General features: G+C 48.1%; 1 protein-coding gene across 4 annotated transcripts in view; it reads left to right on the forward strand.

Annotated features, from left to right (window-relative positions):
• The window catches only part of ZNF469 (zinc finger protein 469), a 194,135-nt gene that overhangs the window by 158,105 nt on the left and 15,333 nt on the right, over nt 1–20,697 (forward strand). For 3 of the 4 annotated variants that reach the window (XM_043494913.1, XM_038368808.2, XM_038368809.2), the window contains one exon: nt 7,581–7,651. The exons of the other annotated variant lie outside the window; for it this stretch is intronic. The gene's annotated coding sequence lies outside the window, so the exon portion shown is untranslated. The remainder of the gene's footprint in view (nt 1–7,580; nt 7,652–20,697) is intronic. 4 annotated transcript variants of the gene reach the window in all.

Genomic DNA, 20,697 nt, shown 5'->3' on the forward strand with positions numbered 1-20,697 from the left:
GTTCTGCAAGTGTAAGGCATGGAACCTGCTTCCAAGTATAAATTCCGGGGGTTATTTTTAGGACATTCATAGAAATACATAAAATACATTTGTTCCTGCCAAACAATAGCATCCTTGTGTGATGTAGCAACCTGGTGAAAACTCTAGCAGGGTGGCGGGGGTTAGAATTCCTGGCTTTGTCCTGTAATATGAAGTAGGCAGTTCTTGGTTTGCCTTCGGCACTTGGGAAAATGCTTCACTTGCTGGAGTGTGAGTGAGAGAGAAAGTTTAAAATGGTGGCTCCTGCAAACAGAGGAAGCTGCTTATTATCCTCTACTATTGACACTGAGGGTCGCTTGGCAGCAAACATGTCTAATTAGCCTGAATGAAGATCTGGTTCCACACCACTTTCTAATTGCAGGTCATGCAGCTGCTGCTGGGTGAGCTCACTGTACCCACAGCCAGTAGAAGCAGGTCAGGCAGGCTGTGTGGGGGCACACACAATCTAGAGAGAGACCTCAAAAGCTGGAGTGTTTCATTGCTAATCGAATTGCCTCTCGGCTGCCTGCAACCATGTGTGACTTTAAATGGCAGGGCCCTAAAACTGGCTTTGGTTGTGAAAATATGAGACATTATCTGTAATATTCATGGCTCCACATAATGAGCCAATCTTTGTCTTTCAGTCAGGGAAACCTATCCAGCTTGACTGAGGGAGTGGAGTCTAGTACTTAGAGCAGGAGACCGGGCGCCAGGCCTATGTCATTAATGAGTGTAAAGCACTTTGAGATCCTCAGATGAAACGGGGTCAGACCATCCTCATAGTTGTCACCAAAACAGACTTGCCATCAGGAAGCCAGGAGATGGAGCTTTCGCTTTAATCCTATAATCATTGGAGATTGTAATTAAGAAGTTGTTTGTTTTTTTTTACAGTGCTACAGTGGAAAATGTACACCCCGGTTCTATACTGAGCTGCTTGTATATCGCTCTTGCGAACGGTGCTGACTCAGTGGCAAATCTGCTGCTTTGCAAACCCCAGAGGTTTCTCTGTTCCTCTCTGCCTATTTTTTATCCTTTGTAAACCATCATTTTCATTAGGAAGCCTGCTCGCTGCCTTCTTGCCCCATGTTCCTTTTATCTCCGTTCTGTTAAATGATCTCAAATATGTGATATGATAAAGACAAACAAACACCCGTTCAATTTAGTTCACCCTAATGCCAGACTCTACTTTTACCAAAGTAATTAAGATTAATGCAGTTGATAATTTGGGAAGCATTCTTAAATGTACCCTTCTGGCAGCATCTAACATATAATTTTACCTTAGAAGATTTATCGGAGCACTCAGGTAACAGATAGTTCCTTAGCAAACAGGAACATTTAGCAGCAAAATAAAATATTAATATTTCTTAAATAAGTGTCAAAATAAGTCATTCTTTATTACAATCCCACAAAGATGCTGCTGTCAATCCCAGGCCCTCTGATTCATGTAGGAGATTAAAACCACTGCAGGCTTGGGGGGGGGGTTAGATGTAATTTTTGTACAATTTTAAGCATATTTAATGCTGTTGAAAAGGTGCCAGATTGACAGCCCTGAAAGTGAAGTCTTCTGCTTATGCACTATGAAATGGACCACAACCAGATCCTGGACCTGAACAACCCCAAACTTCAGGAGTGTTTGAAATCTGAATTCAGAATCAAATCCAGCCCCTCTCTTTATAATGGGACATCCCTGGATATGTCACTTCCCCAGCTCTGGGATGGGCCTAAATTCTGCAGCATGTTCCATCTCTAATCCACCAGACATGGGCAGAAGCAGCACAAGTTTCCCACATGCTCTCCTGCCGATGGGCATGCTCCTGGTCATTCAGTTACCGTGACCCATTCCATCCATCCATCTAGGGCCCTTTGTGGCCCCCATCAGTAAAATATCTGAGCACCTCCCATGAGTAAAAACCAACAACAATATTCCTCTCTCCCTTCCCTGCTGACAAGAAGCAGGCTTGGTCCTTCCATGCTGTTTTTTTATTGGGGCATGTATGTAAGAACACCCGTCAGGGCACTGCCCGCAGGAAATCCTGGGTGTAGAGATGGGTATCATTCCCAGGATCTGCAGCGAAGAGCACTGGCGTGATGATGGCTCTTGTGATATAGGCTTGTGTCCCACTAGCAAGTGAGACCTCCCCCAAAATTGTCTTCCCTCCAGTTACTGCATTGTTCTATTCTGTGCAGTCCAGTCTGCCTCCTTTCAGGAGCACCACATCTCTTTTAAATGTGATATTCGTCGACATGAATGTGTACCGGGGACTAAGCAAAATGTAGTGCCTCTGGAATGAGGAGATGCAATTGATGGCCATGTGTAGAACTCCATACTCAAAGCCATGGACCGGAGTCATCCATCCCCAGTGTGACTGCCATTGACTTCAAGGGAATTGGTATGAAGTTGATCTCTTCCACCTTGGTCAGTTAAAGTTAGTTCTCATCTTGTTTTGTGCCAGTCCATCCCAATGGTTCTGGCCCAGTATATGCCCACTCAGCAGATTTCAAATCTATTTCTGATTGCTACCATGGGCAAGAAAGAATCTAAAAAACTGGCCATCTCTATCATCTTACTTATAAACCAGATGGCCTATTTTTATTTCCTTGGAAAAATCTCAAATAAAGTTGGCTGACACTTTAGATATGACCAGAGTGAGTGTCTGTGGTTGATTTTTCCCCAGTGTCATGGTGCTTTGACTCTGAGCTGTCCCAAAAGTAAATTATGGGAATTATAGGATTTGCCTTCCCAAGTCACCTTGAGCAATGCAATCATTTTAAAGTTGGCATCTGGATGGGGTAACTTTTAGAGTTGGTGGGAGCCACATTCCATGTCTTCCTCCCATTTCTACCATTACCGACAACCTCCCTCTCATTCCCTGAAAATCATGGTTTGTCCTAGAAAGGTCAGCTAAAGCCACAATTTGGGCTCATTCTACCAGGCAGGTGCCTCTCTCACAAAGATCGCATGAGCTGGAGCGAGGAGCAAAGCTCAGAATGTTTGGATGATCACCCAAAAGTGCAGATTCTTCTCTCACCTGTCTTTGGACTACCCCAGTCTCTTGGAGTTGGAAACACACAAGCTCTAGAGCTAGGCCCAAGTGACAGAATAGAGATCCAGATTTCAGACACCCTATGGGCAAACATGTTCTCTCATAATAGTTACAGTTGAAGCTGAGCTTCCCTGTGGAAGCCTGATAAAGAAATACCATGGGCAAAATCCAGATGTGGATCCAAATTTGGATTCCAAACGTCATAAGCCAGGACCATCACTAGCAAGACGTGACCAACCGTCACTAGCAAGAATCCCCTGGGAACAGCCCTTCTGCTCCCAGGAGTGGTCAGAAGCAGCCCAAGCAAAAAACCAAACAAACCACGAAAAGCCTTTTTCAGATCTCCTCAAATGGTTCTCTTCAAGCTTTAGGAGTGAGGCTCGACTCCATTGGTGTTGTGTGCAACCAATGAACCACCCATCCCTAGTACCGGTCAAAAGCAGCATGTTATTTCTATCCCTTCCCAGTGAGAGACGGGGTCCAATTTTAAGGCCTTTATCATTTATTTTCTCCTTCCCAAGTGATTCCCACAATGTACAATTGCTTACTAGTTCTCAGCCAGAGCTCAGCACTGCCTGGCTTAGAGAACCTGTCTTGCTTTCTCAACTCAATCCGTTTTGGGTACATTACCAGACTGAGGTGCATGTCCCGCCCCCACCGGTGGTAATCTGGAAACCAAGCTAGTTACAGTCTATATCTACCTGGGGCTCTGAAGTGTTTCTCCCCCGTCCATTGCACAGGGAGGCAGCAGTAGTGGGAGAGGGTAGTTTTGAAATATACTTTCCGGGAGAAGCCCTTTGCTTCTCTGCATGGAGGCAGGAGAAAGGATTTATCAAAGCTCTAATTGTTAAATGCTATCTTTGTTTTTGTTGGTCCCAGACTGGGATTTCTCTGAACTCCACTTTCCAAAGGATGATGCAGAGGCCAGATGCTCCCATTCTGCTTTTTATTTATTTGACCAGGAAATGGATTAATGTCAGAAAGGGATTAAGAAATGTTTCTAGGTTTGATCATGCGATTATGAAATTTCTGGGAAACTCAAATGTCTCTTATCTCTTTGCAGGAGAAATTTAGAGCTAGAGAAGTGTCATCAGTCTCTCAGGAATGATGATAATAATTTTATAAAACCACCTTGCCTTTTGAACGGCGGCTTTCTTCCCAACTAATTTCAAGGAGCTTTGCAAGCTAGAGTACACTGGAATTACTTCATCCACCACTGAAATGCAGCCAGTTTTGGGGTGGTATGTGGTGGCTGTTTAACAGCACGCAACAATGCTACCCTCCCGTGCAAGACAGGAAATGAAGAATAAGCCTGTACAGAATTGAAATTAAAAAGGAATGTCAGTAGCTAGACTGGAATTACCCAAATGGGAATTTAGCCAGGACACCAGAGTTAACACCTCCACTCTTTTGAAACCTACCATTGGATCTTTACTGGGGATCTTGGTTTCAGGTCTCATCTAAAGACAGCATCTGCAGTAGCACTGTACCAGGCATTGACTTGGTACTGTCTTGGAAGTAGACTGCTACCTGTTGAATCACTAACTTCCTTCAACAGCCTGGGTTCTTCTTTATGGTTGTCTTCCATCCAAATACTGGCCAGACCTGCTTAGCTTCTGAGGTCTGGTAAGATCACAACATGAGAGAGTCTGGCTGCAAGATGACGGCAGTATCTCCTCCACCATGCAAGGAGGATGGACTGGATGATCCGGAAGAGACCTCTTCCAACCCAAATTTTTCTATGGGTCTCTGAATGACAGGAGCCCAGCTGCTGGAGGTGTTGTAATTCAGGGGTGTATGAAGTTGTGAACGCTAAACAGGCTTCAAGTGGTGGTTGTACTCTAATTTCTGGCCACAGTTAACAGTGGAGCTCACTACTGACCGTACAGATGGGCCAGTCCCCTGTCGTTGGAGTTCCCACTGTTTTCAGTATAAGGAGTTTAGAAATAAAGGCCTGAGGGGGTTGTTCTGAGGATTAAAGTTCTTCATTGCCCTGTGGGAAACTTGAATTCTATGACCAGTCCTCTCATCCAGCCCCCACGCAGTGGTGGTGCCTAGAATGTTGCTGCAGAACAGCTCTAGGAAGGATAACACACCTGGGGGAGGAGAAATACTTGAGATGTGGTGCTCAAAAATTGTGAATGCCGTGCAGTAGATGTGAAGAGTGTCTGCACAGCTGGGGTCTGATCTCCCCAAGAAGGGCGTGTGTGTGTGTGTCAGCTCCAGCTGCACATGTCCACCAAGAGCTGAACCACACCACCCTGTGGCACACTAAACTCACCAGCTAATGGAGAGCTGACATGGCTCAGGGAAATGCTTGAGCTCCAGCCGCTGGAGGACATAGGCCTGATCTGAGCTCTATTGAAAACTGCTGGGTTGAAAAACCTTTTTGAAATCAGCATTTTGCAGGAGTAGATCAGGAATATGGAATATGGCGGGGGTCCTACAGCTGGGGCGAGGCTAGAAACAAGAGGTAGCTGGTGTTTTATTTGAAAAAATAGCAAAACACAAGAAGGGAAACCTTCTCCCTTGTGCTGATTAAAGTCAACATGCAGCTTTTGGAGTTAAAGTTCTCCCCATCACACTGCATTGTCTTTGTATCTCTCTTTCCATCCCCGTAGGCACCCCTAAATCTTTCTATCCCCATACATATCCTTCCATACGTCTATCTATCCCCATATGCACCCCTCTATCTGTCTGTCCCCATACATACCCCTCTGTCCATCTATCTATCCCCATTCACACCACTCTTCTGTCTGTCTACCTTTTCATCCCCATGTACACCACCGCTCTGTCCGTCTATCTATCGCCACCTACCAAAATAACAGTAACAATCTCTCTCATTTCTTTCCTTCCCAGCCTGTAGGAGAAACTGCTTGATTGATTTTCACAGGTTTGGGTTTTATGCTCGTGTGACTGGGGGGGTGTTGGTTGTTTGCAGAAGTTACCGAGGGAAAGCTCAGCTGAAGAAGTGAGTTTAGTGGACTTCAGCTGGCACGCGGAGTGGGTACATGGCTGGCAGGATGATGCTGAATGGAGTCTAGTCTGGGTCGCAAACTAAGCTTCTTTCTCCCCAATCCAGCAGTAGCAGGGAGTTCTTGGAAGGCAGCAAACTTAGCTCCCTGAGATGGGGCTTCTCCTGACCCTCTCTGGAGTGGTGCCAGTGGGCTCAGGAGGGAGTCACACATCCTGCCGTCCTTGTCTTGGGATGTGAAACTGACGTGGGGCCTACAAGAGGGGAAAGGAAAACTGAGGCTGCAGGCAGCTCTGATCTGGAGCTGGACTGTGGCTGGCTTTGGTTAAGTCAGGTTGCTGAGAAGGCAGAATAACCCAGGGCAAGGTACAGGACTGGGAGGGCTCTGTTGAGACTCTTTCTAACCCCAGGAAGGAGATAATTATGGAGAGTTTCTTAGCTTTTTGGGACCCTTGAAGTCAGGAACCATTCGTCACACACTGTAAGATCTTGGATCCTGGAAAGGGAACCCCGGTGTCCACGGTTCAGCCTTCCCTACATCCATGTGTTGCTGCGCCACAGAAATGAGCAAACGGTTCTGTAAGTTCTCCTGCAGGGGCTGGGGGCTCCTTAGCACACCTGCAGCAGATTGGCTGCTGCCATGGGAAAGATATGTTTTGGGCTTCTCTCCTCCCATCTCATTTTTAAGCCTTTATTCCATCTTGAACCTCACTTTTTCCTACCGAGTCTCGATCTGGCTAGGTTCTTTCCAACCTCTTAGCAGTGATGCCCAGGGTTTTAATCCCTCAGGCCCTTCAACGATCACGTTAGTCTCATAAAGAAACAGGAGCTGTATTTTGAGCTCAGTACTAGGAGTGTAAACCTGGAGCAACTCAACAGAGTTACTCCAAATTTACATCGATGCAGTTGAGATCAGAATCTGGCCTGTGGGATTTCTGCAACAATACCATCAACAGCGTGGGAGCAGAGAATGGGAGACAGGACTCCTGGGTCCTATTCCTGCTTCTACCACTGCGATGTGGAGCAAGCCCCTTTGCTTACCTGTGTCTCAGCTTCCTCACCTGTGGAATGGGGATCATGCTCCCTGCCTATGGTGCCTCCGAGAGTGTTGCAGGGTTTAATTAGTTAGTGCTTTCCCACTGCTTTGAGAATATGCTATGTCAGTGCTGAGTATTGTTGTTGTTTGGCAAAGGTCCAACTAATGCCACAAAACTGAAAAGCCGCATGAAAGGGCTTTAAGTTTTTACAGCCGGTGACTTGCTGGCAGCCCCTGGGAAAGTCCAGTGTCTCTGGCCCGCTAACCGGAGCTTGCACATGAAACCAGCTCACTTGAGTCATTCAGAGGTGGTGGTGGAGGCTGTCTGTACATTAGTCCTGTGGGAGCCCCCGCTCTCCTCCCGTCCAGCAGCACGGCGTACCTCGCTGCAGACGGAGAGCACTCCCTGCACGTCAAAGCCCGGCTCAGACGCCTGGAGGCTGTGATCCACTGTGCCGGCCGCCAAGCCAAACACACATTCTTGACATATTTTTCACTTTCTTTTCAGCCAAGACATTCACATTTCATGGGAGGTTAGACTGAGCCCCGGCAGTAGCTGAGCGATGGCAAGTTTCCAAGGTATGGCCAGCTGACAAAGCGGGATTTGGGGCTAGCTCTGCAATCCAGACATTCTGCTCTTTCTCCCCTGACAGTGATGCCTCTCCTCCCTGCTCCCCCCTTGGGCTGGTTCCCTTTGCTTTCCAGGATGCCCCAGCAAACAGACCCCCCACCCCCACCCCAGCACACCGCCTGCCCTCCCCTGCTGTTGACCTTTGTTGCCACTTTAAGTGGAGTCGCCAGCTCTCTCGTGGGCTCAGGAGTTTCACGCTAAGCTGCAGCCTCTCAAGAAGAGACAGAAACTTCGCACAGTCCCTGCTTTGAGAAAGGGCCAGTTGACAAGAGGAAGTGATTTTTCACAGCCCCAGCCAAAGACTTGGCTTCAGAGACTTTTATTTAACCTGCTGGAGTATCATTTAAACCTGTAAGCCGCTGGTTAAAGCGCCTTCTGTATATTCACAGTAGACAAAATAGAAGTGTTTTCATCACCACCCTCTTTCTCACGGAGCTCGTTTAAAACTAATAAGCAAGGCCTGGGGGAGGGGGGGAGTCCAGCGGCTGCTTTTCTAACTGTCGCCCAATTCTTCCTGCACTCTTGTTGATACCCCTCTCCTTTCTCCGGAGGGATGCTAGTGAGTCCTGTTTCCCTGCATGCAGAGGAAGGCGTTCTGGGGCCTGCTGACAAACCATACAGCTTAGCTCATATTTTCGGCATTTCTCTTGCCCTCATCAGTAAATGGGATTGGCTTGAAAAACCCCATGGGATCTTTTTTTCATCCGCTCTCTCTGTATATTCCTCATCTGGAGCAATTATGTGTTTTGTGGCTGGAGTTACCGAAAATGATCAGGTCATCCCCGGTGGCTAATCAGTTCTACATGCTCAGATAAGGGTAATTGAACTCAGGATGATTGTGTGTATTATGATAGCACCTAGAGGCCCTGACCGAGATCAGGGCCCCAGTGCATCAGGCACTGTCCAGACCCTAATTGAGATCAGGGCCCCTTTGTGTTGGGCGTTGTATGTACATATAGTAAGACCAACCCCTGCCTTGATGAACTTATGGGCTAAATAAACGAAACAAAGAAAAGACAGGAAAAAGGAAATTGTATTATCCGTGTTTCACAGATGGAGAACCAAGTCAAAGAGCGATTCAAATGAAGTCATTGCACAAGGTCAAGGGAGTCTGTGACTAAGCCAAAAATTGAACCTAGGTCTCCTGATTCCCAGCCCAGTGATTTAACCACAATACCATTCATCAGGCTTAAGTTCACTTTGGCAGAAAGGGAGGAATTTTTTCCTCTACATGTACGTATAGTAAAGCACAACTGGCCGGGGCAGCATGATGGGAACAGGGTGGGAAACTGTCCAAAATTGCAAGAGAAAAACCACAACATGTTTCTTTTTCAGGAAAAATATGTCTCCTCCCCCGAGCCCCTCCATCTTTGCTTCAGAAGCTGTCTGAATATGTTTGCACAACCGTTTGTGACATCACAATCATTCCCACCACAACCAGCTGTGTATAGCTGGAAGATCCTGGTTTTGGGCAGTGAATGAGCAGCAGGAGGGATTCTCGACTGGGACTGAATATAGCTGCATTTTAACACCTGATCACCTGTTGCCCAGAGACTGCATTGGCAGAAGCAGGAATGGCCTAATTGGTCTTTGTCTGTCCCTAGGTACTAAGATCTTGTGATCTAGCAGTGGAGAGCCTGCTTTCATGCAGGTGGGAATAGAGAATGAGGGGGAGAGAGAGAGGGAAAATGTATGAAAACCCAGCAGAATGGTTTCTAAAACCAGAATGAGCCAAATTCTGAGGCAATGTGTAGACCAGTTTGTTGGACTCTCAGGGCATGTCTGCACTGCAGTAAAACACCCGCAGCTGTCCCAGCTCAGCTGACTCATGCTGAAGGCCTATAAAATTGCAGTGTAGACATTTGAGCTCGGGCTGGAGCCGAAGCCCAAATGAGACCCAACACGGGAGGAGGTTCCCAGAGCCCAGGGTGCAGCCCCCAAGCGTCTACTTTGCTAGTGTTAGTCCCACAGCCTGGGCCAGCTGACCCAGGCCAGTCCTGATGTTTAATTGCCATGTAGCCATGCCCTTATACTAGCTTAGACCTGCTTCCAGCTGTGGTCGCAACATGTGCAGGAGTTGGAACTTACATGCTGAAGAGCTACCTGGAGATGTAAGTGATAGTAGGGGATGGCCCTGCCTTGCCCCTCATCCCCTGCTGGAGTAACTTTTCTTGCTGCATAGCTCTCTGTAGGCCCCTGGGTTTGTGAGTGACATGAGTGATAGATCCAGTTCGTAAGTTGCACATTGGTAAGGGGGTGAGAGTCCCAGCGAGTCTAAGGGGTCTGTGCTGATATTACATGTGGGCTGGAAGAAGGGGTCAGACTCCCTAAGACTCCACTCCAAACTTGGCCGAATGCATCAGTGTGCCACTAGAAATTAGCAGAAGCTCCTTAAAGTTACCCCATGTTAGAGCTCCTCGAAAAGGGGCTTTCATCTCGGAAGTGAGACAAAGCTGCGAGCGTCTCCAGTAAAGAAAGGGATCCTACTTCCCCGCCTCTAACACCCAGACCAATGGCACAAGCCACCCAGGAAGTGGGGCCAGACCTGTCTCCATGTGTGTGGGGAGTATTGAATGGAACCCAATGGGGCGTGTGAGCTGCGGGGCCCCTGCAGGACTGACCCACAGAGGACATGAGTTGTTAAAGCCCCTAAGCAGAGAGTGATGGCTCTTTAGTTCAAGTTGTAGCAGCTCATGAACTTAGCTCTGGAGGTCCCCAGTGGGGGTCATCTTGTGTTTGCCAAGGGGCTGATAGCACAGCCCTTGCATTTTGGAGCACTCCTTCGAGCCATGCCATGGAAGGCACACAAGGAAATGCTCACCAGTGTGGGGCCTGCACACTTCCAAGGGGAGAAGGGAATGGTGCAGGGCGACCAGGTGCCGAGATGCTCTGGTGATAAGCCAAGTATAGATAAAATGATGGCAGGATGGGCCAGCAGGGCTATAGCTGGGGGTAGTGGGATCAAGCTGAGCTCCAGAAGCATCAGGCTGGGCATTACGGTCAAATGCAGCTTCATTTGATGTAGCTCCTGTCAGCCAAGCTGCAGCCCAAAAGCCACTTCCTAGGGAGAGATACAGTGTTAAAGCGAAAAAAGGGTAGCAAAGGGAGAAGAGCATTTCTGAGGTGCAGGCAAAGGAAGAGAGATGCAGTGAAAGATGTATTTCCAGAGAAATACAGGGAGGCTGCTCCAGGCAACAGGAGCTGCTCAGGAGAAAGACTCTCACCAGCACCATCCCAACTGTTTTCAAATGTAACTCATTTTTTAAATGTAAACCTCCCCCCCCTTCCCACCCCACACAGCCACCTGCACAGCTGGGAACTAAAAATCAGTCTTTGTCTACACTCCAGCGGCATAACTGTGCCATGTAGCACTGTAGTGTAGACGCTTCCTACATCAACGCAAGGGGGTTTTCATCAGTGTAATAAATCCACCCTCTCGAGGTCGGTAGCTAGGATAATGGAAGAATTCTTCCATTGACCTAGCAGTGTTTACATTGGGGTTAGGTCAACCTAGGTCACACAGGACATGACATTTATCACAGCCCTGAGCTATATAGCTAGGTTGCCCTAAGTTTTAGGTGTAGACCAGGCCTCAGAAACAATCGCTTGTGGTAGTCACCTGAGAAGCAAGAAATGAAATTGACTGTAAACAAGAAGTGAAGCAGACCAGCCCGGTCCCAGCAGAGCAAAATGTAAAAGAGCAAACAAACAGTATAGGTGGTTATAAGCATATTCTTAGAAAATCTTCCCATTTCCATTTAATTTTGTTTTCAGTAACACAGGAGGTGATTTTTTTTTTCAAGCAGGTTTTTGTCTTGTCTCACCAGACACTGCAGTACTGAGTGTGAACAGTTGCTTAGAGAGTGTCCCTTTAAAACAAAACACCCAACTTTTTCAAATGTCCGATCAGGAAAATGTTGGAATGACCTATTCCTAAACCGTGTCCCTGCTGTGCTCATCTGTCTGTCGCTACTATGCAAACAAATCCACCAACTGCGTGTGCAAGGAGAGTTAGTTGCATAAACTGGCCTTTTTCATCCAAAATGGCCCCCCCAGCAAGTGCCCCCCCTCCTCCCTTGGGAGCAGGCTGCATGTGTTATGTGCTGGGACCTTTCTGGACATACAGGACTTCAGCTTCTGGAGGTTCCAATCTCTAGCATCTAGATTAGCTTTTAAAATAAAATCCAAAGTGATTGGAGGACTGGCTAGAGCACGCTAATGCTTGTTAAAATCATGGAAGTGTCTAGAGGTTCCAGTGAGATCCAGGACCCAGTGGGCTGGGCACTGTACGGACACATAAGAAGAGACAGTCACTTCCCTTAAGAGCTTACCATCTAAATCAGTGGTTCTCTGCCTTTCCAGCCTATTGTACCCCTGAAGCCGGAGCCCTGCCTCCTGGGACTGAAGCATGTAACTTAGCTTCGCCTGGCCCCCTGTGGCGCAGGGCCCCGGGCAATTGCCCTGCTTGCCACCCCTAATGCTGGCCCTGCACTTGCGACCTCCCTAAACCTGTCCCGGGACCCCCGTGGGAGTTGCAACCCCCAGGTTGACAAACACTGATCTAGATGAGTTGACATACCCCCTGGAAGACCTCTGTGTATTCCTAGACCTAACTAAACAAGACGGGCAAAGGATACATTATTATTCTATTGTACAGATGAGAAACTGAGGTACAGAGAGACCTAAGTGACTTGCCCAAGGTCACACAGAAAGATTGAGCTAGAAATTAAATCCAGCTCTCTTGGGTCCCATTCCAGCCCCTTACCCACAAGCCTATCCTCCTTCTGCGATGGGGCAGCATCTTGTCTCAGGTCCCTTGCAAACGCACTATTTCCATGGTAGCTTTGAGCACATCGTTTCTGTGGGTTTTTTCCTTTATTAATAGGACAGTTCCACACCCCACTGGCTTTGTTTATTTTTAAACTGCTGGACCTTTGAGCCATGCTTCTCGGGCAGGAAGTTTGGCAGTTATTTATACTGGCTCTCAGCAATAATGCAACAATTAATTCAGGCCCCTGCGATGCAAATGTTGCAGTTTTTAGGATACACAAGTGAGCCTTTCCTTCAAAAATGGCTCCTTTATGTGGCTGACTGAGCACGACTGTGATAATGTAACTAGCTCTGGCCTTGGTTATTTTCTCTTGGCAAGGAGCCTTTGCAAATTTAAACAGCAGTAAACAGGCTTTACGGCTGTGGCTTGAGTCAGCATAAGTGGTGCATTGTTGTGAACGCTGAAGGGCCATGTGTTAACTTTGGCTAGTTCAGCAGGGGCAGAAGCGATAGGGCTCTGGCCATATCAATCTGGGATTCATTTTGCTTAGCAGAGCGTGAAACCACAGAGAAATTCTAGAATGGCAGTGTCCATTGGCAGCGGCTGGACAGATAGGGCAGGTAGATAAACAGATGGATCATAGAGCCAAGCAGTCGATAGTGAGGAGCAACCTACCTCTGCAAGCCTCGGTGAAGCCTCCCCCAGCTACGTGGTCTCTCGTCCTTGGCGAAGCAAGTCACTGTCTCGTGCCTGATCACTTGGCTGCCCTTTGAAGCTGTCTTAATCGGGCTGCTGCTTTGCACACCTATGGCACCTTCTGTCCTAGGAGCTCAAAGTGCCTCTGAAAAGAATTCCACATGTGACCATGAATGCACCCCGGCCTCTCTGTCAGCAGGCACAGCTCTCAATGGGGGTCAAAAAGGATCTAGCCCTACAACCCTGTCTCCTTGGCATCAGCCCCGAACAAGACTGCTGAGGCCCTCCACCATTCCCTGCAAAGACTGGGCATGATCTTAGGTTTCTTCCTCTTAGCAGGATTGATCTCTAATGTGACGAGCTGGAGGAGATGTTGTGGGGTGTTCCCCCTCCCCATGAGTCTGTGCACACCTGCAGGCCGCAGGGTTAGGCTGAGGGGGAATTGTGCTTGCGGAGTTTTGTTCTCAAATGCGTTTGGGCAGGTAAAAGTGCTGCTGCAGATCCACATACATCCCCAGGTGGTAAATATCCTGGGAAGGCTGCTGGCCTAGACTGCTCTTACACCCTGGGTTCTGAGCCACATGTGGGATCTTGGCGACCGGGCGCTTGAATTCTAGAGGACAAGCTCTGCTCCTCTTAGGGGCAGCCAGGGTGTATTCAGGGCAGGATTTGGTCACAGGAGGGCAGGAGTACTGAAGGACAGACCTGGTTTGTGCTGAAAGGTGATGGGCATTGGAGATCATAGAAGATTAGGGCTGGAAGAGACCTCAGGAGATCAGCTAGTCCAACCCCCTGCTCAAAGCAGGAGCAACCCCAACTAAATCATCCCAGTCAGGGCTTTGTCAAGCCGGGCCATAAAAAACGCTAAGGATGGAGATTCCACCCTCTCCCTAGGTAACCCATTCCAGCGCTTCACCACCCTCCTAGTGAAATAGTGTTTCCTAATACCCAACCTAGACCTCCCCCACTGCAACTTGAGACCATTGCTCCTTGTTCTGTCATCTGCCACCACTGAGAACAGCTGAGCTCCAGCCTCTCTGGAACCCCCCTTCAGGTAGTTGAAGGCTGCTATTAAATCCCTCTCACTCTTCTCTTCTGCAGACTAAATAAGCCCAGTTCCCTCGGCCTCTCCTCGTAAGTCATGTGCCCTAGCCACCCCTAATAATTTTCGTTGTCCTCTGCTGGACTCTCTCCAATGAGAGAGGCTGGAGTGAAGTGAGGGCGTGCCTACCCTGCAAGCAGAGAGGTCACTGCAGCCTGTGTGGATGTCCCCGAGCTAGCTTTTACTGAGGTAGCCCACTAAAAATAGCAGTGAAGCCACAGCGACACAGGCTAGCTGTTCCAGTACAAACCCACCCGAGCCCCTGCTGCTAGCCTGTTCCACTGCTTCGAGGGCTGCCGCTTCACCACTATTTTTAGCGAGGTAGCTCATTGAGAGCTGACCCAGGTCTGCCTCCGTGTGCTGCAATCTGCCTCCCAAATGCAGCGCTGACCTTCCCGGAGTCACACCTCGGTATCATGCTTCTTGTTAATTTGCACTAAGATGGCACTTAAGAGTCCCAGTTATGGGCCAGGACCCCATTGTGCTAGCAGCTGTACATGCAAAACTTCTTCCTCTTCCTTGATGGAAGAGTCCCTGTCGAATTGAATAGGGATAAAATCAATAGAGTTTTATAGAAATGACTCTAAAAACCCTATCAAAACTGAAATTCCCTCCAGGAGGTTGTTTTGACCCACAGAACAAATAGAATTCTATCCTAGGATTATTTATAATTCATAGATTTTAAGAGCGGAAGGGACCACTCTGATCGTCTAGTCCAGGGGCTGCAGGAAGCATTGGCCAGCACATCCCTCGGCCCACGCTGCTTCCCGGACCCCCATTGCCCGGAAACGGTGAACCGCAGCCAGTGGGAGCCATGATCAGCCGAACCTGCAGACACTGCAGGTAAACAAACCGTCCCAGCCCGCCAGCGGATTTCCCTGACGGGCTGCATGCCAAAGGTTGCCGATCCCTGATCTAGTCTGACCTCATGCATAACATAGGCCTTAGAACTTCACCCAGTGATTCTTGTATCTAGCCCATCATATTTGGTTGAGTTTGGAGTATATCGTATAGAAGGACTTCCAGTCTCCATTTGAAATCTTCAAGTGATGGAGTGGGTATAGCTGTTCCAAGGGTTAATTACCCTCACTGTTAAAATGCGCACCCTTATCTCCAGATTGTTTAAATTAAACTAACTACTATGGTCTAAAGATGCTGCAGAAGTTCTCATTTTCTATTCAAATCTCTTCCATACAGGATTGTCTATTTAGTGCCGTATAGGGGAAAGCTACATGATTCAGTGGCATATAGGAATCCTGTCAATTCAAATCAAAAGATTTTAAACATCTAATGGCCTCACCAATGTTACAGTTAACATCTTGGGTTATTAAACTTGAAAGAACATTAATCGGCTATTTTACTTTTCAGTAATTTTTGGTTTCTTTTTGTTCCCTTGGCCAATGACTGTAAACTGATCAATTTCACTACCACCCTCCTTCCAGCCCCATCCAGTTTCTAGTCAGTTTCCCTTTAGGGATTCCATGCACCGTCCCAATGCTGCAATGTTTGCAAAGACTGCAGCGGAATGTTTCTTTTTAAAAACATTGCTTTCCATTGGATTTTAAAAGAAAGAATTGGAAATAACTGTGTTGAAATGACTGTGCACGTTTGTTTTTACAGCACTTAAATTTGGGGCCCAATTGAGCTGACAGTTTCGTTTTAAAAAATTTGTGGTCGATTCCTATTTCATGTTTAGTGGCTTGAAATTCTGTATTGTGTGTCATCTGGTGAATTCTTTACTCATTTTTGCAGCTCTCACTTACTCAACTAAAGGATAGGAGGTGGCCCTAAAGCTTTAAAAACTCTACTGGGAAATTGGCCCATTGTGATGGCGAGAAAAGCTGACATAGGAGAGAGTTTGCTGCCAAAGTCAAATCCTGGTTTCAGATACCTGGGCAAGGAGCAAGCTATGACATATAAGCACATAACCTTGCCAGACACCGGTCTTATATGCATTCATTCTGTCCCCAAGTCTGAAGGATGGGCAGCAGAATAAAAGGGCCTGTAAGAGTCAAAAAAAACCCTGGAAACCCAGAGTAACTCAGAATGAAATGTTTACCGAGTTACACTCAAATCAGAAGACATTCCTAGAACCATCGCAAGGCTGCCATAGAGACAGAAGCCCTCTTCTGGCTAGTTGGTGTAATTGCATGTAGACATGAAAGATGCTGATGTGAGCCTCTACGTGTTGCCAGCTGGCTAGTTGGTGGGCTGATTGGCTGGTCTTTCTGGGAAAAAGCTTTACTCATATGTCACACCCCTTCCACTGCAAACAAACACTGGAAATATAGTTGGATTCATTCTGGGCTCCCTCTCCAAGAGACCATTTGGGAGGCCGGGTGAATCAAATCTGGGCGGGCGAGGGAGGTGGGATCGTTGATTGCAGGCTAAAGGAGACAAATGGAACCCCTTCAAAAAATGTAAAAGGGGTAAAACTGCAACTCTCAGTTCAAAGCCTTTGGGAATCCAAAGTAGCCTAATTCGCTGTTCTCCCTGGCAAATAAAACAGGCCTTGCCACTCAGAAGCGATTAGTGATCTTTAGTGTTATATATTATTTAGACAGTATAGGCTCTTTCCAGGCACATCTAAAGATGCAGTCCCTGCTGCACAGAGCATACAGTCTGCAGGAGAAAGGAGTGAAGACTGATATGGGCCCCAGGCCCATATCACAAATGCTCGCTGCCTTGTGCTCCACTCGCCACGTGACCAAGGCCAGGTCTATGCTTCAAGCTTCAGCCCACATAGCTCATCAGCCAGGGGTGTGATGAGGTGTCGTCCTGAGTGACGTAGCTGTGCTGGCAGAATCCCTGTGTGCAGATGCAGTGGGTGCATGGTGTGTGGTTTTACAATCCAGGTCCCACCAGTGTAGCTGTGTCCTCACAAGAGGTGCTTTGCCAATACAATGAGAGCTCCGTGTTTTTTGCAAATCCGAAATAACTCTAAATAAAACTCAAAAGAATGCATAAAATAACATAAAATGAGATATTCACCCCACAGTGGCATCTGACGCTGCTCCTGTCTTCCCATTCTGGCTTTGTGACCTGGTGCACAGAGCCACAGCGCCGTTCACTCAGATTTGACCTGGCTGCCCCTCCATTGTCCTGTCAGAGGAATGGCCACGCCAAACTGGAGCAGTGCTGTGTCCCTGTGCACCAGGTCTCAACACCCAGAATGGGGAGCTGGGCCCAGGCCCATGGGACAGGAACTACTGCTGTGGGGTGAGTGCAGGGTGGGCAGGATAAAATGGACAAATTCCTTCCTCCTGCAGTGGAAAATATAAAAAATAAAGAAAATGTCATGGGACTATAAGTGTAGTATGCTGGTATTCCCATCTCTGTAAAGCATTCTTAGTATAGACATAGCCTGAGGCTCTTCATACCCCCGAGCGACATGGAGAAGTCTGTAGTGTAGACCTGGCCTTAAGAGAGTTTTGGTGCTGGTTTTTCAGTTCAGTGGGTGTTTTGCTTTGTTCTGGATTTTTTTGCCTTCCTCTGGCCTCAGGAATTGGTGACTGCTAGGGACAAGATACTGGCCTGGCTGGTCCAAAGCTCTGATCTGGCTTGGCAAATCCTCTATTACGAAATGGATCTGGCTCTAATCAGGTGCTTGTCCCGTCACAGCAATCTCATACCTGGTCCTTGTTCTGAGAACAAAGGGCTGCCCTGCTTCAGCCATTTCCATTAGACCAAAGACGTATCTTTCTCAGCATGCATCATAACTTCATGGCCTTTGTCCCCTGAGCATGGTGAGATGCCCTCCGTGCCATCTGCGATGGCCCCAGACACATGTTTCCTGGTTGTGGGGTTGGTTTTTTATCTGCCACCTTATCCAAAATCTCTGACCACATCTTTTGATGATACTCATGCTGGCTGTGCTGTGACAGACAGTAACGTCGCATTGTGGTTTCCTAGGCCTGGGGACATAACTTTATTTAGTAACCTAGTTCTCCTAAATACATGTCCTGTATTTGTCTGTTCAGGTGTCTCCCAAATTTTCAAACTCACATGCACCCTCTTTTGAAGATTTGGACCAAGATTCCGAGGATTCTGCCTCTGGGGTAAATAGGTGTGTTTTACAATTGAGTTCGCTTAACTTGGGCTTGTCTTCTCTATAGCTCTTTATCTCAAGTGAATTCCAGTTCACTTGAGGCAGTAAACACCTTTGTAAAGTTGTGTGTGGACATTGCCCAAATGTTTTTTTTTAACCATGTTACGCTAATTGCACTGAGCGAAATTGATTGGAAAATGCACCTTTTTTACCCATGGAGCAAGTGATTCTGTCAGTCGCAGCAATGCAAATGCAGAATTGCAGGCTTGATTCCCTCCCACCTTGGACTTTGTGCAGCCAAACACAGAGCATGGAACATGCCACCAATCACAATCCTCCGCTTACCATAGTGGCAGCGTGGCACACCCATTCCAGACAGGTGTAACCCAGGACACAAGGTGTGAAGCAGGGGAGTTGCTCTGGATTGACATGGAGCTAACTCAGGCCACATGGCTTGTATTATTCAGTCAGTTTCAGAAGTTCAGTCTTGCTGATTAGGAACCTCCTTTCCTACTTGAAGCGCTCGTGGGTGGGGGAGCCACTGCAACAACTGAATTCCTTCTGCACTGAATGTGCGAGGATTCCCAACTGTTGGGAGGACTGTTTAAGGATACATCTTGATAGCGAGCAGAGAACCATGGCAGTGAATCTCAAAGCCTGGGTCTACAGGCGTACATGGGGCGGCTAGCCCCTCCCACAACTCGTGCCATCATGGCTATCCTGCTATTTTTAGCACGCTAGTTCAACCAGAGCTAGCACAGGTATGTCTCCGGGAGCTGGAAATTACACCTCAAGCTCCAGTACAGACAGGCCTTAAATTGCGCCTTCGGACTGAGCCAGCGCCTGCAGGTCATGGGGTGTATTTGTCTGGCTGTGGTCGCTAGGCACTACTGCTGCGTCAGTGTGATATCAGAAGAGTGAATAAAGCCCTGAGGTAAAGCACTCCACAAATCTGCCGACCAGTGAGTCACCGAAAGCAGCGTTTGGACTCAGGAAGGAATTATCAAGACCATAGTTTGCCTGCGATGGTAATCGACACCCCCAGAGCCTTACTAACCTCCCTTGCTTTCCTAGAGATTTCTCCAGCAGGTGAAGCAGATCCCTGGGCGTGTTGGTCATTGTGACACAGAACGCTTCATTCTAGATGTTTATTTTGACTTGACCGGCGATAAGAGATTTTTTCTCCCTTGTAACATTGCGTACCAGCCTCACTAGCTCTCCTAAGCTAAGCAAGGACAGAGCTGGCCAGTGCTTGCATGGGAGAGTGCCGTGGTAAAGCTGGGGGTGCTGCTTCGAGTGCATTTCGCTCGGAGTCAGTACTGAACTCAGTGCCTCAGCGTGATGCTAGGGGACACTGTGCTGCGGGAGGGATCATTTTTCCTACGAGATGTTACTTGGAGTCATTAAAAATCCCGGGAGGCTTTTTGCAAGAGCAGGGGTGATAAAGGGTGGCCAAATTTCAACTGCCTCATTTCTGCCTGCAGTTTCAATGGGTTCCAGCATTCTTTCCTTCATGTCCTTTGCTGTTAAGTGTTGCTGTGTGCTGTTGAACTATTGTGTTCTACACAAGTGGCTGCATTTCATAGACTGATAGACTTTAAGCCCAGAAGGGACCCCCACGATCCTCTAGTCTAGTATTTCTTGACCATTTTGATGCCAGGGACCAGCTTGCTGCCTTCCTAAACTGTGTCAGGGAGATCTTGGGGATCGGCACCGGTCCGCGGACCAGTCATTGAGGAACACTGATCTAGTCCACGGTGGGTGAAATAATTTTGGTATAAAGCACAACATACAGTTGGTAAAGTGTTTTCAGGATGCTTTAGAAGAAATGGCCCTGTAATATAGTGCATCCTGTTACCCTTAAGTGGTTCTCACCTTAGCAGAAGCCAGAAACCATGATCATTCAGTGGGGTTCTTGTGTTAATTTTTTTGAAATGATCCCTCCCAGCTCCATTATAATAAGTGTCAATGCACTGATCTAGCTAGTCTGGGGAGCGCTGAACTAAAGAGCTGAGATGCGGGGAGCAGTGTGGGCAGCAGGTATAAGAGGCCGGGGAGGCTAAGCTTCCCCAAACAGCCAGCCTGCCAACAGGGCACCTGGGCTGTGGCCCCACCCGTGCTCCACGCCGAGGCCCTGCCCTCACTCCACCTCTTCCCATCCCTGCTGCGCCCGCATGGGGGCCTCGGGGAGGGGGTGAAGAGGCACGCGTGAGCAGTGAGTGACTGGTGGGCGGGCGGGCAGGCGGGGGGGGGGCCTCCAGGGAGGGGGCCAAGTGGGGGCAGGCCTCAGGGCGGGGCCACAGTCCAGGCACACCCAGCCTCCCCAAATGGAGGAGTCATGCACCGCCCATGGGGAGCAGAGGTGGCTCCCCCCGTG

Source organism: Dermochelys coriacea, chromosome 12, assembly GCF_009764565.3.
Source record: "Dermochelys coriacea isolate rDerCor1 chromosome 12, rDerCor1.pri.v4, whole genome shotgun sequence".
NCBI lineage: Eukaryota > Metazoa > Chordata > Testudines > Dermochelyidae > Dermochelys > Dermochelys coriacea.